Below are 6,688 nucleotides of genomic sequence, written 5' to 3'. Positions count from 1 at the left end.
TATAAGTTGTAAATTTTCACATTTTCACACGTTTTGTAACAGTTATACACTGTAAAACACAAACTTCTCTGCAGTGAGGTAATATTTTGCTTTCCTTGGATACATATTATTCCTATTCCACAATGTTATTTGCATAGCCATCACTCAAAGGAGGGTCAAGACCCCTTAGTGGTTCAACATCCTTCCTCTATAATCTATTGCTTTGATTTAAACTGTGTCCAATCCTGCCTTTACCAAGGCACATGCATGAACCCTGACCTCACCACACCCAGAGCAGCATACAGGAGTGACAGAACATAAACACAAACTACCTTTTCCATCCACTGTGTCATTTGTTACATGTGAAAGGAAACTAACTGCAAAACTGTTCATTCATTTTGATAATACCTAAAGTATATTTTTCTATGTCATTGTGAGGGGTACAATGTTCTTTCTTTATTCTGGTATTTGTGAATAAAGATAATTAACAATAAACAATAAACTACATGGCATTTTCTAGAGTGTTTTTTGAAAGTACAACAGCGCCTCCAATTACTGCGAGAACGGGAGTAACTTCATGTAATAAAGATATTTTAAGAATGGTCTACAAATCACATCATCGTTTTCAGTCTCACATCTTGGTTCCAGCCTTTGATACAAATCCAGACTCGCGCACATCATGAATCAGACAAGGAAAATCACCAGTACTTATTATTATCATGATAGAGCCACCATACGTTTACTAAGACTTGAAATATTCATTTTAGGTCTGTATCACATGTTACAGTACAAAAGTATAGCTTATGATTTAGACAAGTTCATTCATTTTGAGCACCTTTAATTTAAAGGTGTCGCCATTTTGGCAGTAATCGGCAGATCGGCTGACTCGCGCTGTACGACTCCAGCGCAATAACAGATTGTTCTCCAGACGCAGCCGCGATTCATTTCCGAATTATTTTGCCAACAATTTTCCAATACAGATAAGTAATACACAAAGATCAGAGCAAGAACCAATGTGCGAACGTGTGGCTCCAAAGTAGCAACCAGCATTTGTTATTTTAGGCTTATAATTAACCAAATAATTTTATGGCAATAGCCATATTCAATTGATTCAACTTTAAAAATGTCCTGCTTTTAGCCTAGTGTGAGAAATGCTACAGTCGGACTAGATCCAAACCAGAGGAGCTGGAGTGGGGAGTGGTGTCAGGAGCCTTGGCCTGACAAGAACGTTCCCCAGGAACCAAGAGCGCGGAGGTCGGACGCTCAGAACAACATATAACCCACCAAACTGGATTCACGCCTGTCCGGATGCTTTGCATCACCTCGGGACCAGCCGCAGTTCTTGAGCGTGGAGGACCAGAGTGGCCCATCCAGACCTGTAGTCCACAGTGCATTCTCGCTTTTCCCGCATGGAACCAGCGTGCAGACGATGACACGGAACGGCTCAGACCCAGTCCATCAAGCACTGGTCTGGAACCAGCACATGGAGGACGGAGCCTCCGGACCATCTGACCAACGCGCTCGGAGGACCAGACCAAGGACCAGACTGCAGACCCCGTCCTGAGGGATCTGAGCTGCGGTGACCGGTGAGTGCTCCTCTTTATTGCTGTTGCTGCTGCTGTTACCCGTGCTTTTGTGTTTTACGAGTTCATGATGACTCTTGAGACGAGGATGTCCCGTGGTCTTAACAGGGAACATCGGTGTTGATAATTGGAGGTATTGCTGTTCTACCAGGAAACAGAGGCATGTCAATCGGACCAATTTTGGTTCGTTTGGCGATGTACTGCGGATCTGGGACGTCTTCTTCAGCGGAAATATTTTTTAAAAACACCCCCGGGGCATTATACGGTCATAATGTTTAATCCATTTAATTTTGATCTAAAGCTCAATGTCTTGTGAATTAAAGTGACCTGAGTACTCCGATGGCTTGAAAGCTTCAGCGGTGGCGCTATCCATTTTTACTGCCAAAATGGCGGCCCGCCCACCGTGAGTCACGTGGGGTCCAGAGCTCTATAGTTCATTTTTATGCATGCTAAACACACACTTCCTGATTATTAGACAATAAAACACTTTACAACTCTTCTTATACAATAAATCTGTACTGGGGAAGGACAAATATTGCTCAAATACATGGAAAAAAAAATATGGAAAACACAGCCTACTGAATGAATGATAACAGAAATACTGCAGCCTTCTTGGTGGCTGCCATATAAAAAGATTTTCAAAGTACTTCTATGGTGACTCACACTTAAACATGAGGGTGTGTGGTTAACATGAACAAAGGTGAATGAAAAACATCTCCAGCTTGAGATAAAACAGGTCTGGACCGTAAATCCAGTGACAGTGGAGAATTGTAGCAGGTGAGAGCACTTTGAGGATCTGGTCTCTTCACACTTTCACAGCCACACAGTCGTAAAGCACATGCGAGTACATACCTTCCTGACATCTGACTATACTTCATAAATCTGTATTCTTAACAATGACTGTGAAACTTCAGCAGGTTAGAAACTACAGACACCCAAATCTACCTGTTGAACTGTTGTGAAGAAAGAAAAAAACACCGCTGCTAATGGTATAATCAGAGGCGGCGCTACCATTAGGCAAAAGTAGGCAGGTGCTTAGGGCCCCTAGCCGATTGCTCTCAGTACTACTAATGGGCAAGGTCTCAGAGCAATCTGATTTTCTCTCAATATGACATTGTTACAACCCCAGGCCTTCTGTTCTAATTTGTTTTGTGTGTTTTTAATTATTTTGCTGTCTGTCCTAGATCCTGCTGTGGGAGCCCTTGTTTGTGATTGGTGGAGTACCTTTACACCTGGCCAATCCTGCCTCACCTCCAGGCTCCTCCCCCTATTTAAGAACATTGCCATCGCCTGTTCGGGACTGCTGACCTTGGTAGCCAGTCTGCCATTGTGTTTGTGTGTGTCTAGTTGTATAGTTTAGAAAACTCTTAGTTTAGAGTATTCTCTGTATATTTTAGTCTGTTTTGTTAATTTACTTTTTACATTCCTGTTAATTAAACATAATTTAATTTATTCCATTTAACATCTTGTTTTTCTTGTTTTGTTTGTTTGTTTTTTAGTTACTTCCCTCACCCCAAGCGAGCTGGGTCGTATCAGACATTAAATGAGAGTAAAAAAAACAACAAAATTTTCAGTTCTGGTTATTTAGTAGACTTCCTAACTGATAAGACAAGTTTCCAATCCACCATCATTCAAATAAATAGAGACATGCATGTCTCAAGAACACTGGGGAAAAACAGAAAGAAAGAAAAAAGAAAAACAGCACATTATAGTGAGGGCCCCAAACTCAAGTTCACCTAGGGCCTCCAAATTGTTACTATGCAACTATTAATTTGCTTTCACATTCATGCACTACACTGTAAATAATTACCAGGATTTCACAATATTCAACTGTAAAATTTCACAGTAAATTGCTGTATTGTCACTTTACAGTATTTAACTTTAATGTTCACAGTATGAGACTGTAATTTTGAAGTTTACTATAAAAACTGTGCCATCACAGTAAACTACTGTATTTTTTATATTTTTTTAAATTATTACCAGGATTTCACAGTATTTCACATTATTTCACCGCAAAATACTGTATTATGCGAAATTTGCTTCGCGCTCATTGACTTTGAAATTTCGGAGCGAAATTTCGCCGGATAGGGCAAAGGCAGGGCGAATTCACTATGACTATTTGTAGATCACCATCTGTGCATTTGTGAATATTAATGAGACCAAATTAACTCCATAGTATCAAAAAAAAAAAAAAAAAGTCTGACCATCAGGGCGATCAGAAGTGGAGTCAGTAGCGTGCAGTATTTTTATTTATAAAAAAGGAGAAAATACGATCACTAGTAGTTCACCGTATTTGTTTACATCGCAATGCATTCTGGGTAGCATAGTCAACTGGTGGCTTGGATTCACCGTCTCAGCAAAATGAACACAGGATCTATTCAGCCTTTTCAGTTTGAACATGAGCGCACATCAAGTTTGGAGGACAACTCGGCGGACAATACTGTAAATGATGAGCATGAAGACGATCAAAGAGGTGAGTAAACAAGAGCTGGTCACAATCAGTGGAGTCTTTGCAACAAGAGCTCGCCAATGCTAACAGAGAGAGTCTGTTGTAGGGAGCTCAGTTTTCTGTCAGGGAATGTTCAGGGTGAGTAAATTTACTAATTTAATTCGTATGGAGTAAGAAATATGGAGTAAGAAAGCTTTCAGAAATATCCGTGTGCATAGGATAGCCATCCGTGCATGTTTGGATCTAGCTGAGATTAAAAATAATAGGACTAAAGCAGAACTAAGCCAGGACTGAACCGGGACTAAACCGGGTCTATACCAGGTCTAAACCACTGAACCAGGACAAACCAGAACTAATCTTGGACTTGAGAGGCAGAGAGGGGGAACACGGAGCCCGCGGAGCAGGTGATTCCATCGTAATCCATTCGCCTGCGGTCACCGGACAGCCTCCGCGGGCACACCTCTGGGCCCGTCCCGACACTGGTTCAGTTCTGGTTTAATCCTGGTTTTAGTCCTGTTTTTAGTCCTGTTTTAGTCCTGTTTTAGTCATGGTTCAGTCCTGGTGTTAGCAAGCCGGAGCTTAAGCACAAGCTGAAATAGTTGAAATGGCGCTGTTACGAGTGGGATAGTGTACAAGGCGGTATGGACACGTACACGACGTTACTTTATCAAGACTGAAGGGTGACAGGACAGCACTTTCTCCATACGGCTGCAGCCTCACCACACTTGCTACTAGCAATAGCAAAGTCCTTGCTATAGGATAGCAATCGAAAGTCTCTGGCAATAGCAACATGCTCGCCGTTTTCGCGCCCACATACACAGGCAAAACACAGCAAATTACATGAACCGCACTCCTGCCGCCGTTTTTTTTTCTTCAAATATTAACGGTTTGTAGTAGACTTGATGTTATCCGCCCAGAGGAGAACAGAGACAGAAGGGCTTAAAACTAGTTGCATGGAGAATAAAAACGTTAATGTGGGCTTTATTTACTAGCAAAAACAAGTATTATATAATAAGTATAACATATGCTTCTTAGTTAGTCTGATCAGTTCATGGTCACTCGGAGTCAGATCTTACTCTCCACCTGAAAAGTTACGTAGTGCAGCAACACATTTTGAACTTAATTATTAAGTTGGTGGCTCTGTACTACCAAAGAGGACCACAATATTTATCTGAAGTTTAATTGTAATAGCCCAGTTTTTGAGTGATTGTTATCTGAAATCCAGCAATATCTGATTGGCATTCTGACAATTTGTTAGAAAGTTATGACAATGTTAGAAAATGTGATTTTGGTTGTTTTTTGTTCATTACTATGGCATTTATTAATATTGAGAGGTGAAAGACAAAATAATAATGCTTTTTGCTATGTCTAATGTTTTTCATTCTCCTGTCTATAGTACAAATCACCTTGTTTGTGTAACCAAGGAAAATTGTATTTTTGTTTTTATTTTGAATTTCACCAAATCCTTCACTTTAATTAAATTTCCATTGTTATTTCGTGGTCTTAGGCAGGTTTTAGCCCCTTTCCCAATGTTATTATTATGTTAGTAAAAGTTGCACATTTTGCCTGTACTGTCCCTATCTGTACTGTACTGTCTATTTTATTTGGTAATTAGGCACTAAAAATATAAAAGTTCATTGTAAACATAATTACGGATAATCTACAAATACACATGTACAAGTTGGACCATGTAGGAGTGGTCTCATGCTAGCTTCAGCCTTCTCCATGTGTTTTCTTGCTAACAGGGGACTGATGAGCTGCGTGCATGGAGAAAACATGTGACAAAGATTTGTATTTTTCTTTCGTTTGTGCAGAACCACCAGTAAATGTAGTATCCAGTATCAAGTGGTCACCAGTGTCTCATGGTCCTTCCTTCAACCAGCGCAGTACACAGGAACACAACGCAGACATAACTAAGGGTTAACGGATGTGCACCAATATATTAGACTGTTAATGATCAGACGCACACCCGTTACATTTGCGTATGACATTGCTGCCATGAGGACTGATCCAGAACTTGCGGCATCATTAAAAAAGCTTGGAGATGCTTTGCAGAGATGCCTAACTGCTGTTTTGGGAGAATAGCAGTTTATTTATTTATTTATTTTACATAGACACACATATATACACATACACATATGTAAGCATCTACATACACAGATACATTCCTATACACATATACCTACATATACGTACATATATGTATACACATTAACACATCCACATATACACATATATAGAATTGAAAGTTGGGTAAATTTAAACCTCCCATTGATTCTGGTTTCATCAGTGTAATCAAACTTATTCTGGGCTTTTTATTACTCCAAATAAAGTTTGTAAGATGTCTATTCAATGACTTAAAAAAATCCAATGATAAACAACAGGGTAACATCTGGAAAAGAAAATAAACGCGTAAGAATATTCATTCTGATAACATTTATCCGTCCTAGTAAAGAAAGTGGTAATGAGCTCCATTTTACCAAGTCTGATTTGACCCTCTGTAACAGTGGCATATAGTTAGCTTTGAACAGATCATTTAGGTTTGGAGTAATAAAAATGCCTAGATAATTAAAACCATTAGGAGACCAGTGAAATTTACATGATGTTTGCATTTTTTCTGATGGCGTCATGTGTAAGAGAGTAGCATTAGATTTTGTGCAATTTACCTTATATCCTG

This window comes from Boleophthalmus pectinirostris, unplaced genomic scaffold (genome assembly GCF_026225935.1).
Source record: "Boleophthalmus pectinirostris isolate CB_2022bp ecotype Guang Dong unplaced genomic scaffold, ASM2622593v1 HiC_scaffold_13, whole genome shotgun sequence".
NCBI classification, from domain to species: domain Eukaryota; kingdom Metazoa; phylum Chordata; class Actinopteri; order Gobiiformes; family Gobiidae; genus Boleophthalmus; species Boleophthalmus pectinirostris.
The sequence above is the reverse complement of the archived record's forward strand: the minus strand, read 5'-3'. Positions refer to the sequence as shown.